Consider the following 26,557-nt stretch of genomic DNA (forward strand, 5'->3'; position numbering starts at 1 on the left):
GATGGCCTGTTTCTGTGCTGTAGTGTTCTATATCTCTAATGGAAATGGGGTTTTATCCACATGAATACAAGTTGGTGTGCTATAGGGTTAAACTAAGATCAGCGTTGGAGTCCCAGGAGAGACTGGGAATGCAGTACAACCCAAGTTAGAAGATTTATTTTGCAATTCACAGGGCAACAGCTTTACGCATGTACTGTTGGCACACTTGGAAAGTCAGTGCTTATTTATTAATTTACTCTTAAAACACAATCAGGAGTATAATTGGCTCTAGTACAGGTCACATGACAAGAATTAATTTTCTGGCAGTCTGCGAGGATGCCTAAATGGGGTCTTGTGCTGCAGTCAGCCATGATGACATGCACACTCTGCAGTGACTGTCCAGGATCCTTTGCAGCACATTTGTTGCAGCTCGCAGTCATGTCTTCTTTAAAAAAATGTGTGCTTTAACTGTTTGAGTGCTGAATTTTCCTTGCAGAGTGCACTTGTATTCTGAATCATGGCATGGGCAGCACTGAGCACCTGGTAAGTTTCATATATAAAGCTGAGCAACTTATTAATTTTCAGTGTTTGCTGGGTATTGAACCGATTTCTTGCAAAGTTTTCCCCACATTGTTCAGGTATTGCACGTCACTGGCTTGAGATTACGCTCTAGTAACTTGCCATGAACACTTGGAGGAAAAGTGTCCTTTTCTTTTCCTTCTTGGCTACTGGCAGGCAGCCTCTCAGATCCTAATCATACAATGCTCTGTGTCCCTGAGAATGACAGGGTGGCACTCCCTCTGGTGCTTGCTGGGTCATGGGGAGACATCTGGTTTCTGTTGAAGTCTCCAGTACTCTGCTCCCTCTGCAGCCTTTGGCTGAAATTTGCAACTGGGGTCCACTTATGCAAAGATCGCTGTGTCCTTCCCTGAAGGGGTGACACCATAACATAGCATAGTGTAATACTATAATGGGGCCAGCGACATGGTTCAATTCCTCTTGCTCTCTGAAAGAGGTTTGTACGTTCTCTATGGGTTTCCTCAAGGTGCTCGGGGTTCCTTCCACATTCCAAAGATGTATCGGTTAGTAGGTCAATCGGTCATTGTAAATTGTCCTGTAATTAGGCTAGGGTTAAATCGGTGTGTTGCTGGCCAGTGTGTTAGGCTGGAAGAGCCAGTCTGTGCTGTATCTCAAAATAAAAATTTAAGTACAAAATAATGTGCCCAGTGCTGTTTAAGTTCCAAGAAAGTAAGAGTATGTTTCGTAGGTAGTCCATATTTCCATTTACTGATAAACTAGTTGTATGATGGTTGAAAGTAGGTTTTGAGCATGACACTGCCTGTCTGCTAGGCTTGGAATAGACCTCAACTGTGTATCAGTCCTCATCAGGATCCAATGGTGCAATGCATTAAAGATGGTAGTGAATAAACATTGACTCACTGAAGTTGTCTTTAAGTTCTGAAATTGGTAATGTAGCTTTCAGCTGATAAGGCCTCTATCTAACCACAGCCTGGATGCTGTAGTTTTGTATTTTGCAATAATCAGAATGAGGTATTGCTTGTCTGCATGAATGCTTACATATTTCCTAATTAAGATGGTATTAACTGCAATAAAATGGGAGGAACAAGGTACAAAATAATGGAGTGCTGATGAAAGGTCTTGGCCCAAAACGTCAACTATCTATTAATTTCCATAGATACTGCCTAACCTGCTGAGTTCCTCCAGCATTTTATGTGTGTGTGTTGCACAAAATATATTTCATATATATGCAAGTATGGAATTAATTTTAAAATCTTTTTTCCTCTCTCTTCAATCAAGAGTTCCATAGACTGTTTCCATTGAGCTGTATTGGGTGGATTTTACCATCTTTTAAATAATAATATAAATACAGTTATTTTAGTTGTCAGCAATACATTTTTGTAATTTCTGGCCTTTTCAGGATTCTTCTTTCTACAACGCACCTTGCCTATATTGCAGTCATTCAATACATCATAAAGATCTATTTGTTGGTTTGAGATGGGCTAAAGTTTGGCTGCCTTTTTGTTTCTTTGATGGTAAGGTAGACCAAGGAACACTACAGCACAGTACAAGCCCTTTGGCCCACAACTTTTAACCTACTGCAAGATCAATCCAACCCTTTCCTCCCAGATAGCCCTCCATTTTCTTTCATCCATGTGCCTAACTAAGAGTCTCTTCAATGTCCCTAAAGTATCTGCCTTCACCATCACCCCTGGTAACACGATCCACATCCTGTCACACTCTGTGTAATAAAAAAACAAAACCTATTGCTGACATCCCTCTGTACTTTACTCCAATCACAAATTTATCCCCCTTGTACTAGCTACAGTATTTCCACTCTGGGGGTGGGGGGAGTCCCTTCTGTCAACTTGACCTATCTATGCTTCTTAATATTTTGTATACCTCTTATCAAGTCGCCTCTCATCTCCCTTCTCCAAAGAGAAAAGCTAAATGCTTCCCATTGTACAAGGCTGCAGAATTCAGCTATTTGTTTCTGCAGTTCTAAGCATGGCTTTTTGCTGGCCATGCGTACATTTGTATTCTGCACGTATCCTTGCAGGGATCTGTAGGCAACCTCCTTGCCAGGAGAACTTGGCCGTAGCCCTGAGGAGGCCCCGTGGCTCTTCCCATGCGTACAAGAGGATTTATTCTCAACTCACCCGTGCAGTTCTCTCTGCAACTCCCATCACTCTCTCATTATTGCAATCTGGATTCCCTGAATCTCAAAGTATGTTACTCATAAAGTGGTATGTTGTAAAATAAACAATGACAAAAAATAAAATGCTTAGCTCTGTGCTCCATCTCATAGTCAACAACGTAGATGCCACCGCTAAGGAAGCTCACCTCCGCCACTGCTCTTTTTTCCACCATGATCTTACCGGACTTGGATGGTGATGCACTATCAATAACTCCAAAAGACTGGAAGTGGTGTAAATACTGAAAGGCTTTTATTAGCAGTAAAATGGACCACGTCCGTGCTGGATGACTGCCCTGGACTGTGGGAGGAGCAGTGACACAATCGCCTTTATCCAGGGGTCTGTGGGTGGAGCCACAGCAGCAGTCAGCAGAGGGGCGAGTCCAGACAGGTATACATGGTTTACCACAGATGGTGGGTTGGAGATGCATCGCTACCAAAGGAGGTGTTGGGTGCTTCTTCCCTCCGTTGGCCTGCAGGTCACCTTTGGATAAGGTGTAGCATCTGTTTTACACCCCCCCCCGGATCAGGGTCATGTGAAGCCATTGGAGCGGGTGGGGGATGGTCGTATGAGCAGATGGTGCAGATCACAAGTCCTGGTTACGTGACCACTGACGCCAGGCAGACAATCTCTGAAGAGTATCGATAATGGCTGGGGTCATCTATCTTGTAAAGACACTGTTCAGAAGAAGGCAATGGCAAACCACTTCTGTAGAAAAGTTTGCCAAGAACAATCAAGACTATGATCACCCACACCTTACGACACGGCACAGAATGATGATAGTTATGAACTGCAGTCTCCTTTTTTTTAGTTTCATAGGAATTTTAGGATCCAGGTTGGGGTTTGGGGACAGGGATATGTGGGGAAAAGGAGTTCAGGCCAGATTTGAATGCCAGCAACGCGGATGTGGGATGTTGGGCCAGCTGGACGTGGGCTGATGCCCTTTCTCTTTCCCCTCTTTCCCCCCCGCCCCCAAAGGTCAGAGAGTTGTCAGTGGTTTCGGAGGCAGAGTTCCATGTGGTGAGGAAGAACGAGGCCTGGATGATCCTCTGGGTTTGTGAATCTGTGAGATCACAGTTCAAGGCTGACTGTTTGGGGTCCCTTCATCAGCAAGTTTGGAGTTCTAGGGCAAGTCTTTGGTGATTGATGGGCCTTGGGTTGATGCTAAGGTTCAAGGCTGAAGGGTCGAATCAAGGCCCTTTGGCTGGAACCCATGACTGTGAATCTCTGCAATTTCACTAGGGAAATCGAAAGCCCAAAACCCAGTGTCTGTGAGTCCGACCCTGAGTCTGCTGGATGTTGAAGACTGCCTATCCTGGAGTTGAATGGCTGTATGTGCATGGGTAGCAGGGAGGAATGGGGCTTATTTTTTGCTGTTGTACTTTGTTGCTTGTTGTGTTTTGTGTTGTTCTGCCAAGCATTGTAGGTATGCTATGTTGGCACTGGAATGTGTGGCGACATTTGCAAGCTGTCCCCAGCACACCTTTAGATGTATTGGTTGTTAACACAAACGACACTTTCTAACTGTATGCAGTCGGCCTTCCGTATCCGCGGGTTCTGCATCCGCGGATTCAACCAAACGTGGATTGGGATCGAGGGGAAAAAAAACCCCAGAAGTTCTCTCTCCAGCACTCGTCGTTTGAGTATTGTTCGCCTTGCGTCGAGTTCATTTGCTACTTGTCTTGTGAGCGAGAGGAAGGAGTTTAAAGCTAGTAAGGGATGCCTGGCTAGCTATGTGAAGCGCTACAGCCTCAAGAACTTAAAGATCGTGGGAGAATTGGCATCGGCTGATGCCCAGGCAGCATCAGCGTTTCCAGAAGAGCTATGGTTGCGTTTGTACTGAACATATCCAGACTTTTTTTTTCTTGTCATTATTCCCTAAACAATACAGTATAACAACTATTTACATACATTTACATTGTATTAGGTATTATAAGTAATCTAGAGATGATTTAAAGTATACGGGAGGATGTGCGTAGGTTTATATACTGGACTTGAGCATCCGTGGAATTTGGTATCCGCGGGGGGTCCCGGAAACAAACCCCCGTGGATATGGAGAGCCAACTGTATTTTGATGTACATTTGATAAACCAATTTTGAATCTACTTTCTTGGGAGGCTAAAGAAATTTGGCACCCTCTGTCAACCCTTGCCAATTTTTTATCAATGCACCATAGAAAGCATGCTCTCTGGGTACTTACCAGTTCCCATACCAAGCTGTGACTGCAAGAAACTACAGAGTTGTGGATCACAAGCAAGAGAAAATCTGCAGATGCTGGAAATCAGTAATACACACAAAATGCTGGAGGAACTCAGCAGGCCAGGCAGCATCTATGGAAAAGAACCAACAGCTGTTTTGGGCTAAGGCTCTTCATCAGGCCTGAGTTGTGGACACCACTTGGCACATCATGGACACCGATCTTTCCTTTTTGCACTCTGTCTATACTCCATACTGCCTCAATAAAGCAGCCAGCATAATCAAAGACCCCACCCATCCTGGACACCTTTTTTCCTCTCTCACATCAGGCAGAAGATGCAAAAACCTGAAAGCACGTACCACCAGGCTCAAGGACAGCTTCCACCCAAATATTATGAGACTCTTGACCAGACCTCTTACCGATAAGATAGATCCTTGACCTCACAATCTAACTTGTTACCTATTGTCTACCTGCGCTGCACTTTCTATGTAGCTGTTAGACTTTATTCTGCACTCTGTTGTAACTTGTACTGCCTCCATGCACTGCGTAATGATTTGATTTGTGCAAAATTTGCAAGACAAGCTTTTCACTATACCTCGGTACACGTGACAATAATAATAGGCTTTCTTTTCAATCACACTCCACCATCTGCGGCCCTTTGTTGCCTCCACCTAACGCCTCCTAGCACCTTTCACTATTTCCACTTTTCCCTCCTTCCATTTGGCAATGGCCCCTCCTCACCTAGATCTACCTTTCACTGGCTGACTCTTGCTTCAGTCCTTCCCATTGCACCTTCTTATTGGCTATCTACTCATTACTTTCAGTCTAGATGAAGGTTCTCGACCTGAACCATTAACTATCCATTTCCCTCTACAGGTGCTGCCTGACCTGCTTAGTTCCTCCTGTCATTTGCTTTTAATCCAGATTCCGTATCTGCACTCTCTGGTGTCTCAGCGACATTGCTGGTCTGCAAGATCTTGCTGCACATCTTATCAGGTACAAAGGCTTTATAATGATTTTCAGTGTTACAGAGGCAGACCTGGCAATTTTGCTCTGTGAAGCTTGAAACAGATAATTCTCCACCCCCCCCACCCCCCCAATGAGCTTCACTTCCATAAAGTTGTTATAGTCAGGGGTGGTAATTGGGATAAGCTCCCATTACCTATTAAATGGTCCCAAAGGCAGGTGTCTTAAATAACCTTTGACCACCAAGTCCAGCTCCTGGCCTTCATGTGTGGCTTGGCTACTAGGCCCAACAGAATTGCTCTATTGCCATGAGAAGGGGCAAATGTGGGTTACCTTGCATCTTAAAACCAGTAGCTTTGGGCAGATGGGTTTCATCAGCCGTAGTTGTCAGCTCACCTAGGAGAAGAAAAGCTCTGGTCTCAAACCTCCACTGCCTTGGGGCTATATGTGCTCACAGGGAAAGCTTTGGGAGTAAACACTTTTGGGGGGGGGGGGGGGGGGGAATCCAGAGTTGGATTCCCAAAGGCCTTCCTACATTGAGCTCAATGCTGAGTGGCAACCATCTTGCGACACTGCTGGTGCCAAATTGTATCGGTCTCTGCCTTTCCTTTGGATTGATCAGCTCCGTGGAGAGGAGGAGCTTGCTGCATGAGCAACAGCTTGTTCTCCATATCATACTGCCCGGTTGTGTATCTAGACAGCTAAGGTGCAACATCCATGGATGACCCTGACCAATGGAGGCCTCGTGAAGAACCTTCAACCAAAGGTGTTAGAGACACCTGCATATTTCTTCTAATGATGAAGAGCAATGACGAGTTGAATAAATGGACAGAATGAAGGCAGATGAAATTTAATCCTGAAAAATGTGAGGTCCATTATGGAAAGACTAATAAAGCTGAGGTGTATATATATATATATAAGATGGTGGGGCCACATACAATGGTGGAATCAGAGTCAGGTTTATTATCAGACATGTGTCATGAAATTTGTTTTGTGATGGCAATACAGTGCAACACATAAATTGCTATAGGTTACAATAAGAAGTTATAAAAATGGAGCAAAATAATGTAGTATTCATGGACTCGTAGCAGAGTGGAAGAAGCTGTTCCTAAAATATTGAGTGTGTCTCTTCATGCTCTTCTACCTTCTCCCTGGGTGGTAGAAATGAGAAAAAGGTATGCCCTGGATGGTAAGAGTCCTTAATGATGGATACTGCCTTCCTGAGGTTTTGCCCTTTGAAGATATTTTAGATGGCATGGAAGCTAGTGTCCATGATGGGACTGGTTGAGTTTATAACCTTTTGCAGCTTTTTCCAATCATATACTTTGATGCCTCTGTACCAGACGGTGATGCAACCAGTTAGAATGCTTCCACAGTACATCTGTAAAAATTTGCTAGTATCTTTAGTGACATGCCAAATCTCGTCAAACTCCTAATGAAGTAAAGCTCAGGATAGATCTTCAGAGATGTTGACACCTAGGAACTTGAAACTTGAAGCAGAAGGACCTTGGTGTATAAAGTCAAGGCAGCCGCACAATAGATGGCTAAGAAGGCATATGGAATACTTGCCTTCATGCGTTTACAGAGAATGGTGTGAGAAAACAAAAATATATTCAGTGAGTTGCAGTTCTGAGTGTGAAAATGCCTTGTTAATGAGATATGTCATAAGAGAATGGCCAGATTGGTTCAAGCTGACAGGAAGGTGACAGTAACTTAAATAACCATGCATTGCAACAGGGGTGTGCAGAAGTGTATTTCTGAATGCACGAGATGTCAAGTGGTGCATTGAAGTAAATGGGCCACAATAGCAGCAGAAAAAGATGGCAGCTACACCGGGTTTCATGGGTACCTAATAATGTCACCACTGAGTGTATAATTAGGGAAGATGTAGTACAGCTATGTAAAACATTAGTTAGACCACAGCTGGATGTATTTCCTGCGGCTCTTGAGGAAATACGGTCTGCCTCAGGAATTGCTGCTGCAGTTCTACACTGCAGTCATTGAGTCTGTCCTGTGCACCTCCATCATTGTGTGGTTTGGAGCCGCCACCAAGCAGGATAGAACCAGACTACAACGCACAGTGAGGACTGCCGAGCGCATCATTGGAGCCTCCCTGCCCTCGATTGTGGACCTGTACTCTTCCAGGTTGAAGAAGAGGGCGGGGAACATCATAAAGGACTCCTCCCATCCTGCGCACGGACTGTTTGATCTGCTTCCGTCTGGTAGGCGCTTCAGATCCCTCCAGACTAAGACTAATAGGCACTGGAGAAATTTTTTCCCTACTGCGGTCACTTTGCTGAACAGTTAACTGCCGGTTAACTGTCGGCTAACTATTACTTGGATTGCACTACCTGTATGTATAATCTATATTTTCATTTATATTTATCATTATTATTGTTATGAGCAGAGAGACAACATCTGCCGGAAGTAAATTCCTTGGATGTGCATAGGTACTTGGCGATTAAAGTCTGATTCTGATACCAATCACTGCACTACAGGAGGTGCCATAGGGAGGGTAAGGAGGAGTTTCCCTAGAATATGGGATTGGGTGTTTCACTTGAGATGAGACCAGATTGGGTGGGTGTGTCTTTCCTGGAGCAGAGGAGGCTGAGAAGAACTTGAAGATGGGTACAGAATTAGAAGCCCTGTAAGAGAGGTTACCAGCAAGAAACTTCTCCCTCTAGCAGAAGTGCTCATAATTGGAAGGTGTTGATTTAAGGCATAGCATGGGAGGTTTGGAAGAATTTTGAAGGACTTTGCTTTTTGCACTAAGAATAGCCAAAATCTCAGTCAGGCCTTGTGCAATTTCTTCTCTAGCCTCCCACCATGTTGTTGGAAGTTTGAAGACATCCAGCACCTCTACAGTAATGTAGATTATGAAAATCCAAATACATTTTGTACTTATAACATCTCTTTAGATTTTCCTTTATCTTCTTTGCCAAGGCTACCTCAAGCCCCTTCTGTTAGTTTTTTGCCTTGATGTCACCTTTTCAAGACTTTATTTGAGCTGAGTGTACCTGACTCATGCCTTTTTTCCCCAGGCCAGTACCTCCAATATCCCTTGTCATCCAGGGTTTCCCACTCTCACCAACCTTGCCCTTTACTGTACTCTAACAGAAGCATGCAGACCTTGAACTCTCACTATCTCACCTTTAAAAGCCTCCCACATGCCTGTGGTCCCTTTTGTCCATAAACAACCTTCTCCAATCAACCTTTGCAAGCTTCAGTATCGTACAGTCAAAATTCACCTTGCCCCAATTTAGAATTTGAACCCATGGACCAATTCTGTCTCTTTCCATAACTGGTTTGCAACTAATAAAACTATAGTCACTGGCCCCAAAGTGCTCCCACACTGTTGTGTCAGCCTCACAGCCTCAAAATTGAGGGGCAACATTTTGGAACAGACGTAAGGAGAAATTCTTTTGGCCAGCGAGTAGTGAATCTGTAGAATGCTCTGCTTCAGACAGCGGTGGTAGCAAAGTCCATGGGTATATTTAAAGTGGAAGTTGATAGTTTCCTTTTTGGTCATGGTGAGAAGGCATGTGTATGGGGTTGAGTGGGATCTGGGATTGGCCATGATGGAATGGCAGAGCAGACTTGATGGGCTGAATGGCATAATTCTTTTCCTATGTCTTGTGGTCAGTCACCTGCCCTGCCCTAATAGCTAAGAGCTCGAAGTCTATTATTGCCCAAGGAAACCTTACTGATGTCACCCTATCTAAACTAGTAACAGTATGACAAGTTAGGAAAGTTAAAATTCCCTTCTATGATAATCCTATTATTTTAGTATCTTGCCACAATTTCCATAAATATTTGTTCTTCTAACTGCCGTTGTCTATTTGGGTCCCTATAGCGTGATGCTAATGATGTGAGCATTCTCTTGTTTCTCAGCTGCACCCATAAAACCTCACTGGGTAATCCTTCAGCAATTTCATCCCTGGCTGCTGCTGTGACATTCTCCTGAATTAAATGGGCAGCATGATGGTGTAGCAGTTAGCATAACATTATTACAACGCCAGCAACCCGGCTTCAATTCTGCCACTGTCTGTAAGGAGTTTGTACTTTCTTCCTGTGACTGTGAGGATTTCCTTTGAGTGCTCCGGCTTCCCCTCACATTCCAAATACATAAGGGTTAGAAGGGTGTAATTAGGCAGAGTGAGCTCATTGAGCTGGGAGGGCCTGTTACTCTGCTGTATCTCCAAATTTAAAAAATGCAGCTCTCTCCTTTGGACCTCTATCTTGCCCAAAGCACCTTCTATCTTGCCCAAAGCACCTGTACCCTGGAATATTAAACTGCCAGCCCTATCCCTCCCTTAACCATGTTTCTGTAATAGCTATAATATCCCAGACATGTGTAGCTATCCAAGGATCTGGGTGTCGCTGGCAAAAATTTATCGCTCAAGTTAATTATTCTTGATGGTAGTGGTCCACGGCTGTCACGGATCACAGTAATCCTTTCTGGTGGAAGCTCTCCTATGGTGCTGTTGGTTAGAGTTCCATGATTTACCGGTAAATCCATTGACAATGAAGGAACACAAGTTGAATTGGTGGTAAGGAAGGCAAGTGCTATGTCACCAACCATTTTGAGGATTAGAATATTTATTTATTTATTTATCGATGGCCCCTGACAAACCCAATTAACCATAACCTAATCACAGGACAATTTACAATCGCCATTTAACCTACCTGATGTGTCTTTAGACTGTGGGAGGAAACCAGAGCACCCGGAGATATCCCATGCATTCCACGGGGAGGATGTACAGACTCCTTACACAGGACATTGTTACTGAACTCTGATGCTATAATAGCGTTGCATTAACCATGGCACCCAATAAAAGCAAGAATGTAATGCTGAGACTTTATAAAGTACTAGTTAGGTCACACTTGACGTATTGTGAGCAGTTTTTGGTCCCTTATTTAAGAAAGGATTGGAGAGAGTCCAGAGTATCCTAAGAATGAAAGGGTTATTGTATAAGGAGCGTTTGATGTTTCTGGGCCCGTATTCACTGGCGTTCAGAAGAGTGAGGGGTGATCTCATTGAAACCTATTGAAGGGCCTAAATAGAGTGAATGTGTAAAGGATGTTTCCTATAGTGGGGGGAGTCCATGACAAGAGAGCACAGTCTCAGAAGGATGTCCCTTTAGGACAGAGGTCAGTTTAGGCTCCAACTTCCACCCTGTCCTCAAATTTACATGGTCAGTTTCCAACACCTCCCTCCCCTTTCTTGATCTCTTTGTCTCTATCTTTGGAAACAGCTTGTCCACTGTCTGTTACAAAATCACTGTCTGTCACAAAATCACTGACTGTCACAGCTACCTGGACTATACCTCTTACACTGTTGCTTGTAAAAATGCCACCCACTTCTCTGAATTCTTCCGTCTCTGCTGCATCTTCTCTCAGGATGAGGCTTTTCATTCCTGAACAAAGGAGATGTCCTCCTTCTGCAAAGAAAGGGGCTTTCCTTCCTCCACTATGAATGTTGCATATCTCTTCCGTTTCACACATGTCTGCCCTTACTCATCCTATCCTTCTGCCACCCCACCAGGGGTAGGTTTCCTCTTGTTCTCACCTAACTCTCCACCAGACTCTGCTTCCAGCGTGTATTTCTCCATAACTGCCACAATCTCTGATGGGATCCCACCACCAAGCATACCTTTCCCTCTTCCCCCACCTCCCAACTTTATGCTTTCCACAGAGATTGTTCCCAACATAACCCTCTTGTCCATTCATCCCTCCCCACTGACCTCCCTCCTGGCACTTGTCCCTGCAACTGGAACAAGTGCTACACCTCCTCCCTCACTACCATTTGGGGCACCAAACAGTCCTTCCAGCTCAGGTGACACTTCACCTGTGAGTTTGTTGGGGTCATCTATTATATCAGGTGCTCCCAGAATGGCCTCTTGTATATCAGTGAGACCCAACGTAGATTGGGAGACTGCTTTGCTGAGCACCTACATTCTGTCTGCCAGAAAAAGTGGGATCTCCTAGTGGCCACCAATTTTAATTCCACTTCACATTCCCATTCTGACATGTCGATCCATGGCTTCCTCTGCTGTCACAATGAGGCCACACTCAGGTTGGAGTAGCAACACCTTGTATTCCATCTGGGTAGCCTCCAATCTGATGGTGTGAACATCGATTTTTCTAACTTCCGGTAATGCCACCCCTTCTCTATTCCCCATCCCTTTTTCCCTCTCTCACCTTAAATCTTTGCCTGCCTATTGCCTCCCTCTGGTGCTCCTCCCCCATTTTTCTTCCTTCCATGGGCTTCTGTCTTCTCCTATCAGATTCCCCCTTCTCCAGTCCTGTGTCTCTTTCACGAATCAACTATCCAGCTCTTTACTTCACCCCTCTCCCTCTTCCTGGTTTCACCCATCACCTTCTGTTTCTTCCTCCCCCACCCACCTTCTAACTCTGACTCATCTTCCCCCCCCCCCCCCCCAGTCCTGCTGAAGGGTCTCTGCCAGAAACGTTAACTATACTCTTTTCCATAGATGCTGACTGGCCTGCTGAGTTCCTCCAGCATTTTGTGTGTGTTGCTTGGATTTCCAGCATCTGCAGATTTTCTCCTGTCTCTGAGGAGTAATTTATACTATTTATTGAGATAGAGCGCAGAACTGGCCCTTCTGGCCCTTTGAACCACGCCACCCAGCCAACCCCGATTTAATCCTAGCTTTATCATGGTACATATTTGGACTATGGAAGGAAACCGGAGCACCCAGACGGATGAAACCCACACAGTCACAGGGAGAACTTACAAACTCCTTACAAGCAGCTATGGGAGTGGAACCTGGGTTGCCTGTACTGAAAGCATTATGTTAACCACTACGCTACCATGCTGCCTATCCCTTTAGCCAGAGGGTTGTGAATCTGTGGGGCTGTGGTGGCCAAATCTTTGGGAATATTTAAAGCAGAAGTTGATAGGTTTTTTGAATAGTAAGAATGTAAGTAGTTACAGGGAGAAGCCGGGAGAATGGGATTGAGAAGGATAATAAATCAGCCATGGTGGAGCAGACTCGATGGGCTGAATGGCCTATTTCTGCTCTTGTTTCTTATGGAGTAACTTCAGCCACTATGCAAATGTGGCGAATGTTTAAGGTTTTTAATGGTGTACCAATCGTACAGATTGTTTTGTCCTGAATTAAGTTTCTCCTCTTGAGAGTAGTTGGCTCTGCACATTCAGGCCACTGGAGAGTATTTCTTCATCCTCCTGATTTATAGGCGGTGGAATGTCTCTGCCTCTTTATTGTTCAATATTAATTTGTCAGCATCATTCTCTAGGGGTCCTTGGCTACTCACTTAGGGACTGGTGAAGGTGCAACCTGCCAGTTTTTATTTCTTGCTCTATATCTCTGAAAAGAGTCCTTTATTTACTCACCACACAGGAAGCACTGTTTGTACCTGTATGTGATATTAATCTTGGCAACATGAAGGAGAATTGTCATGCTAATGCTAAGTATTGTCAAAGAGTAACACACAAAAACGCTGGAGGAACTGAACTCGTTAGGCAGCATCTATGCAGGGAAATAAAGAGTCAATGAAGGGCCTTGGCTCAAAACATTGACTCTTTATTCTTCTAACATAGGGTCTATGCACCCCTTGCTTAATGGTATTGGTCCATGGCATAAAAAAGTTGGGAACCCCTGATCTAGACGCTGCTTGATCTGCTGAGTTCCTCCAGCATTCCTTGTGTGTTACTCTGGACTTACAGCATTTGCAGAATCTCTTGTTTATTACTGTTAAAGATGTGGTTTGTAGCAGTTCTTAATGTTGTTGGGGCCCAAATACTGAAGCTGACTGAGAAGATAAATCTGCCTCTTGATAATTACTGGCTTTCTATGGAACCTAATTTAGTGCTAAGTAAGATGTGAAGAAATGAACTACAGGAAATGGTAGCTTACCTCTCTTTGCTTGGCTCTCTGCCTAACCAGTGCTTTGAGAGAATAGTAAATGTGTTCTCTAATCCTTGTTTTATTGGCCAGAGCAATGTTATTAAAACTTCAGGTTTCAGGCTTTGCTTGCATTTTAGTCCCCGAATCTCCATCTGCATTATGTCAGGACTGGAATTCTTGTTAAGCAGAATTAAAGTTGAGCAAAAATTCTTGTCAGTATGTAAACACAAACTAATTTGAATATGTTGTAATGCATCCCACCTTCACCTGCTGGCTAGTACTCCTTCCATTCTACCCACCACCTTATTCTGGCTTCTCTCCCCTTCCTTTCCTGGCCTGTTGAACGGTTGTGGCCTGAAAATATTGACTAGTTGAGCTTTGACCAGTGACTGATCCAGCCATTGGAAGCTTGAGAGGAGGGGGTTTCACTCTGGTTCGCTGGCCAAGTAGACAAAAGCAGCAGTGGATCGCGGCAGAGTAATTGAGCGTTGGCCAGTGACCGATCCGTGTTTGGGATCGATAAGTAAGAGCTAATTAAATGATGCCAGTGGCCATTGTATGAATGGTGATTTTGAGCATTCAGTGTAGAGAGGCTTCACTCAGAGAAATAAAAGAAAAGCTCTAGATAAAGTTTCTTTTTCCTTCTCTTCTTTATAACTGCTGAGCTAGGATAGTAGAGATGCCAGACAGGATTGTGGAATGCTCCTCTTGCAGGATATGGGAAGGCAGGGAGACCTCCAGTGTTGCTGATGACTACATCTGCGAGAAGTGCATCCAGCTGTAGCTTGTAACAAACTTCACTAAGGAGTTGGAGCTGGAATGGGATGTACCCCAGATCATTCAGGAGGCTGAGAGTGTGAAAGCTAAGACATATTGAGAGGTAGTTACATGCAAGGTGTAGGGCACAGGAAACTGGGTGATAGTCCAGAAGGGGAAAGGGGTTAAGGAGCTAGTGCAGAGTACCACTGTGGCCATCCTCCTCAACAACAGGTGTATCACTTTAGATATTTTCGGGCGGGGGGGGGGGGGAAGGAATGACCTAACAGGAAAGTCACAGTGGCTGGGTCTCTGGCACTGGGTCTGCCTCTCTGATTCAGATGGAAAGGGGGAAGAAGAGGTATGCTGTGGTGATAGGGGAATAGACAGGAAGTTCAGTGGGTGAGAACAAGATTCCCAGATGGTATGTTGCCTCAGGGGTGCCAGGGTCTGAGACATCTTGGATTGAGTCCTCCTTAAATGGGGGGGGGGGGGGTGAACAGCCGAAGGTCATCGTCCATGTAGGTATCAATGACATGGGTAGGATGAGTGATGAGGTTCTACGTAAGGAGTTCAGGGAGTTGGGTGCTAGGTTAAAGGGCAAGACCTCCAGAGTTGTGACTTCAGGATTGCTACTCATGCCAGGTGCAACTGAGGTCAGAGGTAGGAAGATTATACAATTTAATATGTCGCTAAGGGGTTGGTGTAGGAGGGGGGGGGCATGAGACTTTGGGATCATTGGACTCTCTTCAAGGGAATGTACACAAGGTTCAGTTTGGACCTGAACTGGAGTGGTGTGATATCCTAGTGGGAAGGTTTGTTAATACTGCACAGGGGGATGGGAAACAGAGTGCCAGAACAGTTAGTGGAGAGGTTGTGGAGACAGATGCTGGTAGGACCTCAGACAAAGTCAGAAATTGAAAGGTTGAGCATGGTGCAACTAGTATCCTGAGCGGCGTGTATTTCAATGCAAGAAGTATCGTCGGAAAGGCGGATGAGATCGGGGCATGGATCAACACCTGGAATTATGTTGTAGCCATTAGTGGGACTTGGTTGCAGGAGGGGCAGGACTGGCAGCTCAGTCTTCTGAGTTTCTGTTGGTTTGGACATGATAGAGTGGGAGGAATTAAAGGGGGAGGGGTGGCATTACTAGTCAGGGAAAATGTCACGCCAGTGCTCCATCAAGGCAGACTGGGGAACTCGACTTGGAGGTGTTATGGGTGGAACTGAGAAATAAGAAAGGTATGACCACATTAATGGGATTATATTACAGACCACCCAACAATCTGTGGGAAAGTTATTGGATGGTATTTTAAGGGACCAGACATAAGTATTTGGATAGACATGGACTGATTTAGGATACTCAGCAGAGCTTCATTGCATGGTAGGTCATGCCTAACCAAACTTGTAGAGTTTTTTTAGGAAATTTCCAGGAAAGTGGATGAAGGCAAAGCAGTGGATGTTTTCTACATTTGAGAAGGTCCCACATGGTTGTCTGCATGAGGAGTGACGTGCCACAGTCTTTTGTCCCGCGCTTTGTAAAGCATGAAATGCCCAACTCTGGCCGCTCAGGCCTGAGTTGACATCATCTTCATCACATGGGAGGCTGGTCAAGAAGGTTCAGTCGCTCAGCATTTTGAATGATGTAGTAAATTGGATTAGACCTTGGCTTTGTGGGAGAAGCCGGAGAGTGGTAGTAAAGGGACTCCTCTCCAGCTGGAGGCCTGTGACTAGTAGTGTGTTGCAGGGGTCGGTGTTGGATCCTTTATTGTTTGTCATTTATATCAATGATCTGGATGAGACTCATTGACTTCATCAGCAAATTTGCAGATGACATTAAGATGGGGGTGTAGTGGACAGTGATGAAAGCTATCATGGCTTGCAGAGAGATCTGTGCCAGCTGGAAAAATTGGTTGAAAAATAGCAGATGGAATTTAATACAGACAGTGAGGTTTTCTACTTTGGTAGGACCAACGAGGCTATGACTTGCACAGTGATCTGTCGGGCACTGAGGAGTGTGGTAGAACAAAGGGATCTGGGAATACAGGCCCTAATTTGTTGAAAGTGGCATCACAAGTAGATGGGATCATTAAGAAAGCTTTGGAACATTGGCCTTCATAAATCAATGTATTGAGTACAGGAGTTGGGATGTTATGCTAAAGTTGTTTATGACGTTAGTGAGGCCTAATTTGGAGTATTGTGTGCAGTTTTACTCACCTACCTACAGGAAAGGTATAAAGGGTTGAAAGAGTGTAGAAAAAATTTACAAAGATGTTGCCAGGTCTGGAGGACCTGCATTATAAGGAAAGATTGAATAGATTAGGACTGTATACTTTATAACATACAAGATTGAGAGGAGATTTGATAGAGGAATGTAAAATTGTGAGGGGTATGGATAGGGTAAATGTAAATGGACTTTTTCCACTGAGGTTTTGTGGGACTACAACCAGAGGTCATTAGTTAAGGGTGAAAAATGAGAAGTTTAAAGGGTACATGAGGGGAACCGTCTTCACTCAGAGGGTTGTGTGAGTGTACAATGAGCTGTGTGTGTGTGTGTGTGTGTGTGTGTGTGTGTGTGTGTGTGTGTGTGTGTGTGTGTGTGTGTGTGTGTGTGTGTGTGTGTGTGTGTGTGTGTGTGTGTGTGTGTGTGTGTGTGTGTGTGTGTGTGTGTGTGTGTGTGTGTGTGTGTGTGTGTGTGTGAATTTGCAATTGAATGGTTCACTATTGTTCCTGGCAGTACTTGCATTTTGTGGGCTAGCAACACATTTGAACATGAGGAAGGCAGAAGACGACAGCTACTGTCTTCAGCTGAAAAAGACTTATTTATGCATTGACAATTATTGGTCTAAAAGTGACATTGACAATATTATCTGTGTATTAATAAACCTCTGTAAAAGGGTATTTTTGGGGTTGTGACTTAGAAGATGAAGAGGGACATTGATCGTGTGGATAGTCAGAGGCTTTTTACCAGGGCTGAAATGCCTAACACAAGAGGACACAGTTTCAATGTGCCTGGAAGTATGGAAGTAGGTACAAAGGAGATGTTAGGGGTAAGTTTTCTTTTATATATGCAGAGAGTGGTGAGTGCGTGGAATGGGCTGCCGGTGACGGAAATAATAAGGTCCTCTAGGAGACTCCTGGATAGGTACGTGGAGCTTAGAAAAATAGAGGGCTATGGGTGACCTTAGGTAATTTCTCTAGTAAGTACAGGCAGTCCCCAAGTTACGAACGTCTGACTTACGAACAACTTGTTCTTACGAATGGAGGAAGGAAAACGCCGTCCACCATTTAAAGTCAGATCACGACGCTGTCCGCCATTTTATGTTGTTGCCGTTAACACTGTGAGTGTGTAACTTTGTACTTGGCTTAAATTTTTCTTAGCAAGATTCACTCTGACCCCCCCCCCCCCCCCCCCCCCCCACCCTTTTTCCAGTCAGCACCACTCCAACTTGTCCCATTTAAACTGTCTCAGTCTGGGTGGATTTTAGGAGCCGGGGGAGTTCAGGGTCAGGACCCGCCGCCCGCGGCTGCTGCTGAATTCGCAGTATTTCTGTTCTGTTGACGGAATATGATCACAATTGAAAATAAAGTGGAAATAATAAAGGGATCGGAAAGATGTAATCGGTCATTGGAAAAGCATTACGCTACAGTCGGTCAACGATCGGAACAGTATTAAAGGATAAACGATAAAGTGAGAATAATGGAGCATGTGAAAAGCCCTGCCCCGATAAAAGCTACAATTATTACTAAGCAGCGCAGTGGTTTAATTATTGGCATACATATGTCTATTAGTATTTTATGTGTAGAAAGGTAAAATATATGCTAAGACAAACGTTTGACTAACTGACACTAAATAATACTGATGTACCTGTTCTGACTTGTGTACAAATCCGACTTAAAGACAGACTCAGGAACGGAACTTGTTCGTAACCTGGGAACTGCCTGTACACGTTCAGTACAGCATTGTGGGCCGAAGGGCCTGTATTGTGTTGTAGCTTTTCTGTTTCTATAAGCAAATAACTTCAGCAACTAACTTCAGCCACCAATCTTCAGATCTGAATATGGACTGTAGATTAAATTTAAAATGCAGCTCTGAACAATAGCTTCCTAGAGCTGTGAAAACAGCGGTTAATTGAAACACCAGACAATGTTGATTAACATTTGTCTGGAGTGTGAGTGTGAAGGTGTGAACATTATATGTAATTCAAAGGAAGCATTGTAGATACATTGTAAATATAGAATGGATCTTTGATCTTTGATCTTTCACAAATAATATTGGGTCAAGCAGGCCTCTTCCACTGAAAGGGTCTCTATATGATGCTGCTGTGTGTGATTTTGTCCAATAAAGAGATACTTCATATCTACCAGCTGCATCTCTTTGGTGACTTTGTTCACATGACAGCAGTCTTCTTATAAAGTCCACACTGGATTTACTATTCTTGCCCCTCCATTTCCTTTCATTTGTATCCTCTGCACCTTACCTCCGTGTTATTATTAGTCATATCGAGCAACCTGTTTTCTGGAACAACACACACAAAATGCTGAAGGAACTCGGCAGGTCAGGCAACGTCTATGGAAATGAATAAACACTCGACGTTTCATACTTCTTCAGGACTGAGAAGGAAGGGGGAAGATGCCTGAATAAAGGTGGGGGGGAGGGGAAGAAGGATAGCTAGAAGGCAATAAGTAAAGTGGGTGGGAAAAGTCAAGGGCTGAAGAAAAAGGAATTTGATGGGAGAAGAATTTCTCCCACAGGAGAAAGGGACAGGGTACGGACCCTGGGGTAAGTGATGGGCAGGTGAGCAGAGGTAAAAGTCAGAGTGGGGAATAGAGGAGAGGGGAAACGCTTTCTCCAGAAAGAGAAATCAATATTCATGCCACTAGACAGAATATAAGGTGTTGGCCCTCCACCCTCGAGGGTGAGGGGAGGGGGGGGGAAGTGTTTTTTTCCCCCAAATCTAGACATAGAAAGGAGCAAGATTATAATCCTTTGTCAATATATGGCGTACATGTCTATTTTACATTGAAGTGCAAAATATTGTGATTGTTTTGACTGGTGCGTAATATAATGAATCAGCCTAGTACATATTTTTACAAGACAGTGTTCTCTTTATTTGCATGTGAGAGGATCTGTTCTATATCCATGCACAATCAACATATCGTTATACAACAAAGTAAATTTATATACATGCTTGTCACCAATACTACCTTGAGTTTCACTTGCTGGCATTCACAGGAAAATAAAGAAATACTTTAGAATTTATGTAAAACTATACATAGAGTGACAAACAACCAATGTGCAAACAAAGGCAAATTTTGTGCTAATAATAAAAAAAGTACCCTGAACATGAGTTGTAGAGTCCTTAAAAGTGAATCTCTAGGTAGAGGAATCAGCTCAGTGTTGAGGTGAGTTATCCATGCTGATTTAGGAGGCGTTTTGTTGTAGGGTAATAAGCGTTCCTGAACCTGGAGGTGTGGAACAGAAGGGTTCAGTATTAGTTTTTTTTAAAAAAAAAAGCATGACCTTGATGGACGCTGCTTTCTTGTGGCAGTGCTCAATGTTACTTGCCTCTTTGTAAGGTAACATTGAACATCTAACCTTAAATGACAGAAGGGTGGGGGTGAGAGAAGCTTGTGCTTGAGACAGGTGGACAGGGAGTATGCTTTTGGTGTGTGGGAGAGGGAGAGATGAACTCAATGTGCTTTTGAGTGAGTGTTGGGAGGGAGTTCAAGTGGAGGAGTTTGTGCTTTGCTTAGAGGAAGGGAGAAGAGCAGATGCTTAAGGTGAGGCTGGAGTGGACGAGATGGAAGCTTGTGCTGTGGTGGAGACAGGAGCTTGGGCTGAGATGGGGAAGAGTTACTGGAGTCTCGTGCTATCATGCAGGGGTAGCAAAAGTGATTGGGCCATTGTATTACACTTCAGTGAGGGTGAATCAGGCTTGGAGTTTGTATCTTGGGTCAGCCTATGATTCTACCTGAGAATTGGGCAACAAGGATACAAGTGGCAGGGAGAGTAAGGGTTAGAGATCCTTTGACAAATCACACAGTTGCAGCTCAAGGGGTTCAGAGCCAGAACCTTAGGGAGAGGAAGGTAGGGGAAAGGGTGTTGTGAGTGTTAGTGGTATGAATCTGAGTATATCTGTTGAACATTATGGGCATGCTATGATGGTGCTAGAATGTGTGGTGACATCATCAGGCTGTCTCCATCACACCCTTGGGTGAGTTGGTTGTTGATGCAGAGGACACATTTCACTGCATGTTTCAATGTTTATGTAACAAATAATCTTTGAATCGAGATATGGAGGAGGTCACAGGAGGTTACAGCACAGAAACAGGCCCTTTGGCCCATCTGGTCGATGCTGAACTATTAATTTGCCTAGTCCAATTGACTGGCATCAGGACCATAGCCTTCCATACCTCTCCCATCCATGTACCTATTCAAATTACACTTAAATATTGAAATTGAACCCGCATCCATCACTTGCATTAGCAGTTCGTTCCACACTCTCACCACCCTCTGAGTGAATAAGTTCTCGCTCATGTGCCCCTTAAATATTTCATGTTTCATCCTTAAACTATGACCTCTAATTCTAGTTTCACCTAGTCTCGGTGGATTTAAAAAGAAAATGCAAGATTCATTTGGATACCCCTCAAAATTCTGTATACGAAATGCAAGTGAGTTGCCAGTCAGTGTTGAACGGTACTTTAGGGATGATGCAGGATCTAGATATCACAGGAGTATCCAAGTATCATCCCTCCCAGTGATGGCTGCTCCAAACACTACCTGATCCATCTTTCTTGCAGTGCTTAAAACGTATTTGATGAGTAATGATATCACACGGTGTACCCCGAAGCAGAAAAAATGTGGAGCTTGCAAGGGTGATATGCAAGGAATTGCCTGATTTTTAAAAAAATCCTGTACTGGTGTAGATCACATAGCTGATTTGGCTCCTTTTTACTGTTCTTCTGTTACAGGAGGGATAATGGTTTAAAAGTACACATTGATTTTGAAGTACTTCTGGATATGCAGGGATTCTGAAAGATTTTTTTATTGCCCTTTTGAAAGCTTTTTCTATATTCTTCATTTTCTCTATTTCTTATTTTCATAACCACCTTGGGAGTTTTTCTCCATGAAATACTCTCTATGAATGAAAAGTGTAGTGGTTCTCGGATACCAAGTGATGTCAAATTTTTTGGTTCTAAAGGGTGAACCACATTATGTAGAACTACAGACATCCTGATTCTCATAGCTACTCTTTATTATAATACACAAAAGCCTGAATAAATTCAGCTGATTGATGAATAATATTGATGTAGCAATCATTCTTTATCCTAATATAGTTCTGTTTATTTAGTTAAAAAGATTTGGCTTTCCACATGAAAGATAAAGTAATTATTTGAGTAAATTGAAGATTATTGGGGTCATATCCTGTTTAACTGGCATTTCTCCTGTTCTAATCCATTCAGCAGGGTATATTCTCCCATCTGCCATTCTCCCAATGGATTTTCAGCAAGTAATTAAACTCCTTGGGGAATACTAGATTTCCTTTACTGAAATTATCAATTTTCATGTAGCAAATAGAAAACCAATTATGCAATATGGGTATAAATACCAGCAAGGGAAATCTAATTGCTGTTTTTTTAGAGTTTAATATCTATCTGTGCAATAGTTTTAGGAAAGCCTGGGTACATTACTTCCAGTCAAATAATTACACAGATTGTCTTCATTTCCATATAAAAATCCATGTCCACAGATTACTATTGGAGGCAGTTTATATCGGTGAGACTTGGATATTTATATGGGATCACACTAATTAAGGGGTGATAGTGTCCCAATATGTGCTTGTATGCTTTTTATTTAAAAGTAATTCCCGGATAACAAACTTTTTGAACTTGCAAGCCACAACCTCCTTTTGTGATGTTTGTCAGCTTACACTTTTTGTCCAAAGATCCCTATTTTTTTCAAAGAAGGGAAAAAATTCTGTTTCGTCAGCATTGCAGATGTTTTCTGTACAAAAGTTTTGAAGCAACTCAGGGAGTTTTATAGATTTTCATGTTTCTGCACTTACAGCATCAGCACTACCTTTCTTGTCATTTAATGTGGTGTCTATATTTCCATCGAGACAACCAACCATCTGTTGCTTTAAAACTTTTGTGACCCAGCTTCTTCACTGACTCTTGACTTGTGTTTTTTTTAAAACATTGGTCCATTGGCACATACTACTCGTCCAGTTAAGGCTGATTTATACTTGTGCGTATGGGCACCATACACCAGCCTACACCATAGCCCTGATTTTCACTTCTGCGTAGGCTCTACGCTGTAGCGAACATGTGTTGGTGTGCGCCAAAACGCTAGTTGGCATTGGGGTTTCTATGCCAGTGTGAGTTTCTTCATGAGAGACATGGACGAGGAAATGCATTTCAAACATTTTCGCATGTCGGCAGGTAGATTTGACGATTTGGTTCATCTATTTCGCATTAGTGAACAGACATGGTGGAGAAGAAGCAACTGGAAATGCGTAGGAGGAATTGCAATGCTACTAAGTGGACCAATCACAATTGTTGCGATCTGTGTCATCGCGACGCATGAGTTACTTTTTTGGGGAGGTGCACATCACCCTACGACGTAGGGTACGGTGTAGGTACGGCGTAGGGTATGTGGTACCTATGGTGTAGGTGTGATGCAGAAGTATAAATCGGGCTTTAGAATGCGAAAACCATTGATTGAGGAACTCTTCAACATTTGGATCCTTACCTTCACGCTTTCATTTATGGGATTTTTCCCTGTTGTCCCTCACATAATGCCCATTCTTCTTGCAGTTTATCTTGCTGATGAATCAAGTGTGCAGTTGTAGATTTTAGCACTTCAGTTATCTCTGCCAGTTGACAATAAGTGGCGTTGGATGGATGGCATTTAATTTGGTCTAATAGGGTAATTTCTTTGCATATCTTTTCATGACAGGTCTCAAATTCTTTAAAGTTTAAAATTTTAAAAACAGAAAATTGTCAAAGCTCACTGCTTTTTGAATTGGCGTTCATCAGCCCAAGTGGATAACATAACACAAACATGCGTAACTGTTTGCTCCAAGCACAGTGTAGTGTCTAGCAGTCACACAAGTGTATGTGACTTGATGCATGGGACCGTCTCCTGCCCCAGTTAAGTGGCACAGTGCCTAAAATAAATGAAGGGAATTCCAAAAGTTTCTTTATTTAATTTTGTTCTTTAAGAGTAGTCCCAATTAAGTGGCTGCCCCAATTAATCAATGGCCCAGTTTACTAAAATCCACTGTAATAATATTGTTGAGAGAAAATATTGCTTTAGAATGATTACAAAATTAAATGTATTTATATTCATTTAGAGTTACTGCACGGTAAACGGGCTCTTTCTGCCCAATTACACCCATGTGACCAATCAACCTACTAACCCGAAGATCTTTGGAATGTGGAAGGAAACCAGAGCACCTGGAGGAAACCCATGCAGTTACAGGGAGAATTAGAAACTCCTTACAGACAGTGGTGGGAACTGAACCCAGATCGCTGGCACAGTAATTGTGTTACGCTAACTGCTGTGCTACCATGCTGCCCCATTATTTTTGTAGGTTTGAGTTAAACAAGCAAGAAAGTAGGCACTGCATTACTGGAATAGTGACTTCACTTCAAACTGTAATTGGATATCTGGTTGAAATGGGAAGATTTTAGAGTGATGGAGTTTGAGCATAGAAGTGGGACTAATTGAAAACCTTGTTCAAAGAACTAGCCTAGGCCCATTGGCCTCCAGGATTGAGATTCAGACAGGAGACTTGCACTTTAAAAGCTATTTTCTTATAGGTTCCTACTGTGGTATTAAATTGTAATGCTCAGTAGCAATGTTACTTTCAACAGACTTTTTAAAAAATGGCTATTGACAATCATATTGATTCTGGCAAGAGACTTTTACAGAAAGGATGCAGTTTAGATCATTAGATGATATCTGGATCTGAACACCAACCGGAAAACTAAGTATTTTTTTCTGTTTATTGTACAGGGATGAGGTAAACTTTTCTAACAGTTGCTAGCTGTTAGACATAGGGGCAGAATTAGGCCATTCAGCCCATCGAGTCTGCTCCATGATGTGTTTATGGCTGATTTATTTTCCTTTCAACCTCATTCTTCTGCCTTCTCTGGATGGTTCTTGATTAGTCAAGACAGTCAACCTCCTCTTTAAATATACCCAGATGTCTGTTGCAACGAATTCCACAGAATATACAAGAGTAAGTGAATAATATTTTGAGGGAACCAACCCATATTACTTATTCTTGGGCAATTGTCAGTTAATACTTGGAGTTTCACACAGTGCAAGGAATTAGTCTTAAAACAATTGTGTCATGCAGTTTCAGAATTGGATTTATTATCACCTACATGTGTTGTGAAACTTGTCATCTTGTGGTAGCAGTACAGTAGAATACAGTAAAAAAAATAATTAGCGCAGAAAGAGCAAAATAGCCAGTTCAGAAATCTGAATGTGGAGAGGCAGAAGCTGTTCCTAAAACGTTGAGTATGTATATTTAGATTCCTGTACCACCTCCATGATGTTTGTATTGAGAAGAGGGCATGTCCTGGGTGGCAAGGGCTGCCAATGATGGATGTGTTTCTAAAATGGCTAAAATCTGGGAATGTGTCCCCACATTACAGGTGAATAAGAGCATAAATCAAAGTATCCAAGGTGGATGCTGCTGAATGTATTGGCCATCATGATATAGCTATAGTACTGTGCAAGGGTGGAGTGGTGTGGGACAGGTGACAAAGAAGGGATGCCAGTGCCGAGACACCAGGCAAGGTCATTTGATTCCAAACAATTGGTTTATTGATCGTTACAGAATGTACCTCTAGTTCTTCCTGCTCCCTCCCCTCTCCCTGTCTCCTTCCTTTCATCACTTGCATATCATGAATTTTTTTTGCAGCAGTACTGTGCAATACATAAAATTATTACAATACTGTGCAAAAGTCTTTGGCAACCCTAGACATTATATAGGACATTATATATAATTATATATATTACATTATATATAATAGTATATATTATAGGACTTTGCACAATAGTATGTACAATGTCCTGATTAAATCTCATGGAGTTTTGGGAGTAGTTAATAGAAACAGTTCTGGTCACACAGTACATCAAGAATGTATGATGTTCAGCACAGAATGAGGAATAGATTTACCAGAATGATGTCTGTGCTCCAAGTGTTAAATGACTGAGACTCCATTTCCTGGAATTTAGAAGAGATGAATTGATTGAAGTTTTCAAGATTATTGTAGAGCAACTGAGATGGATAGATAGCAAGATACTACTTCTCCTGCTGTGCTCTAAAATTTAATGCCATTTCCTTTGGAAATAAGTTAACTGGTCACTGCCCTAAGCATAGATGTGTGTCAGAGAAGTGTCAGAGAAGTGTGTGTGTGTGTAAAAAGTGTACAATGTTCTGATTAAATCTCATGTGGAGTTTTGGGAGTGTAGAAGAGGATGGAGAAATGCCACAATTATCAGTTTGGCTCACTCATTACCGTTAACCGGCTTAAGGAACTGTTTAAACCATTCTAACTTGTGTGTATCTTTGTGTGTAAATTTGTCTTAATTTGGAATTCCAATCATAATTTGTGGAATAGCCCCATAATGATTAAACATGATCTCTGTAATTAATTTTCAAACCTTTGATGTAAATATGATCATAAAAATCTTTATGTTTGCTTATTAGCCATTAAGTAGATTTGTGAAATTTATTCATTAGGTAGTTCTGTGTTTAAATATTTCAGGATAATTTATTCTTTCTCCTTTCTTCCCTGAGCAACATCTGGAAGAATCATATCTGCTCTAGCTGGTTGTGTCTTTTATCTGTTCCTCAGACTCTTACCATAAAATGCCTGACCCCTGCTCAGGGTCTTCCTGTAGTACTTTTCTTGATTTCATCTGAGTGTGTCACTGACAAGTCTGTCTTTCTAATGCACAGTTTGGGATTCTGCACTTTATTTACATTGGTTCATATCCACTATAACGTGGATGCACATATTTTTGAAAT

General features: G+C 42.9%; 1 protein-coding gene across 2 annotated transcripts in view; it reads left to right on the forward strand.

The window, feature by feature from the left end:
• The first annotated feature begins 370 nt into the window (after positions 1 to 370).
• znf532 (zinc finger protein 532) overlaps positions 371 to 26,557 on the forward strand; it is a 175,843-nt gene continuing 149,656 nt past the window's right edge. Inside the window, exons 1-2 of one of the 2 annotated variants that reach the window (XM_073064174.1) lie at positions 376 to 522; positions 5,767 to 5,886. The gene's annotated coding sequence lies outside the window, so the exon portion shown is untranslated. Of the gene's footprint in view, positions 523 to 5,766; positions 5,887 to 26,557 lie in introns of both variants that reach the window. The other variant, XM_073064175.1, reaches the window with a different exon arrangement.

This window comes from Hemitrygon akajei, chromosome 13, assembly GCF_048418815.1.
Source record: "Hemitrygon akajei chromosome 13, sHemAka1.3, whole genome shotgun sequence".
NCBI classification, from domain to species: domain Eukaryota; kingdom Metazoa; phylum Chordata; class Chondrichthyes; order Myliobatiformes; family Dasyatidae; genus Hemitrygon; species Hemitrygon akajei.